Source organism: Egretta garzetta, unplaced genomic scaffold, assembly GCF_000687185.1.
Source record: "Egretta garzetta isolate BGI_Z169 unplaced genomic scaffold, ASM68718v1 scaffold817, whole genome shotgun sequence".
NCBI lineage: Eukaryota > Metazoa > Chordata > Aves > Pelecaniformes > Ardeidae > Egretta > Egretta garzetta.
In genome coordinates this window covers 269,817-272,191 of record NW_009260394.1, presented here as the reverse complement: position 1 = coordinate 272,191, position 2,375 = coordinate 269,817, and positions in this window count along the sequence as shown.

The window sequence follows — 2,375 nt, the reverse complement described above, 5'->3', positions numbered from 1 at the left end:
TCGAATTACCTCCCTGGCCTCCATGTGCCTTAGCATAGCTTCTAGGAGGATCTGTTCCATGATCTTCCTGGGCACAGAGGTGAGGCTGACAGGTTGGTAGTTCCCAGGGTCTTCCTTTCTACCCTTTTTGAAAATGGGCACAATATTTCCCTTTTTCCAATCACCAGGGACTTCACCTGACTGCCATGACTTTTCAAATATCATGGAGTTTACCCAAATTAAAATTTATGAGGAACAACTTTTTATTTTATTAGCAATAGGAGTCAAAACAAAGAACTGCATTTCAGAGTCTTATGACTAAGTTATTACTTCTTATTATGCAAATGCATTCATTTCAATTGTGTTTAATATAGTGTCATGGTTTAACCCCAGCTGGCAACTGTGCACCACACAGCCACTCACTTGCTCCCCAGCCCCGGTGGGATGGAGTAGAGAACCGGAAGTATAAAAGTGAGAAAATTCATAGGTTGAGATAAAAACAGTTTAATAATTGAGAAAAAAATAAAAGGAAATGTAAGGAAAAGAAAAAAAATAGAAAGTGAAAAATAGAACCCAAGAAAAGGCAAGTGATGCAACTGAAAACAATTGCTCATCACCAACTGACCAATGCTCAAACAGTCCCTGAGCAGTGCCCCCCCTGCTAACCTCCCCTCTAGTTTTATTGCTGAGCATGGCCTCATCTGGTATGCAATATCCCTTTGGTCACCAGGGGACAACTGTCCCAAATATGTCCCCTTCCAAACTTTTGTGCACCCCAACCTACTCTCTGGCAGGGTGGTGTGAGATGCAGAAAAGGCCTTGACTTTGCAAGAACTGCTCAGCGATAACAAAACCATCCCTATGTCACCAACAGTGTTTTCATCACAAATGCAAAACACACCACCATATAAGGTACTATAAAGAAATTTAACTCTAGCCCAGCCAAAACTAATACAGTACTCATAACTCATAAAAGCTTTAGAACAAAAAAGTATTTCTTGCAATAATAAACAGAACATACATGGAGCAAAACTTCTGAGAAGTCTTTTCTCCTTTGGGGGATCCCTCAACTCTATCCCAGCCAAAACCAGCACAAAGCATTAAACTGCATTTCACCCTCCACCCACTCTTTTCAATATATAGGGCTACATGGAAGAACACTTCTTCAGCCACCGATATCTTGTCTTCCATCTGACTGAGCTTCATAGAACCTCGCAGGAGTAACATGACTCTTGGTTAGTTCTGGGGAATAAGGTTTGTTCATATATTAGGTCTGGAGACTCCTAGATAACCATTCCTTAGGTCAAAGGCATATGGCAAGAAAATAGGTCTGAATAAAATGTCACTTGTCCCCCTGAAAATTAAAAAAAAAAAAAAAAGAAAAGGAAAAAAAAGAAAATTAAATTAGAAAATGGTAAGAGGATTCAATCATTTACTGATGTCATGGTTAAATTTAGCTAATCAGAAGAATTTAAAGATTTCTTGAGGTTCATTTCAGAAACACAGATAATATATGAGAAGATAAATGCATGTTTTATGTAAATAGATGATTTACAGTCTCTGGAAGACAGACATAGAATTTGGTGACATTTTTATAATTGAAAAATAGTTTGAGAAGGTTTTAAATTAGGTCACACGTGTCCTTAGTTTGGTGTTAAAATAAAGAACAGAAAGTTTTGAAACTTTCAAAGCATTCTATTTTGAATTATTGTAACAGAATACTTTAGTTTCAAATTTTTTAAGCCTTTTGTTTTTAAAATTAATTATTTTTCATTTTGACAAAGAATGTTTTCTTATTTAAGAAAAGCATTTTTAAAACAATAAAGAAGGGTTAGTATAGTCACACATTTCAGATCTAATAAAATATTTTAGTGTGACCTTAAAGGTTTTAAAAATTCTTTTGATAAAAATGTTTTGGTTTGGTCCAAATTTATTGGTCCTAATTTATTTTCTGCAGTTTATTTAAATTGCCCATCAGCAAATCCACTATTCTCTAAACTTGCACTGCAACACTAGCAATGAAGAAAACATCTGATAGGGTTTGAAATATATTTGCAGTATAAGTTTAAATAGGTTTAGAAGACATTTTAAATATTTGATTGCAGATTTATAAAATTTTCATGCTCTGAAGCCATGGGAGAGATTCCTGTTTTCACATATTACAGAATCACAGAATCACAGAATGGGAAGGGTTGAAAGGGACCTCGGGAGATTAGCTAGTCCAACCCTCCTGCTAAAGCAGGTTCACCTGTTCTTTCTCTCATGTGTCAGATATACCTATCCTATCTTGTCATCAGTACTTTTTTCAGATTCTTAGACTCTTTATTGATAATCACATTCAGATACAGAAAGTATAAAGCAGAGTTTGTAGAAACTGATGGACTACATAACGTAGT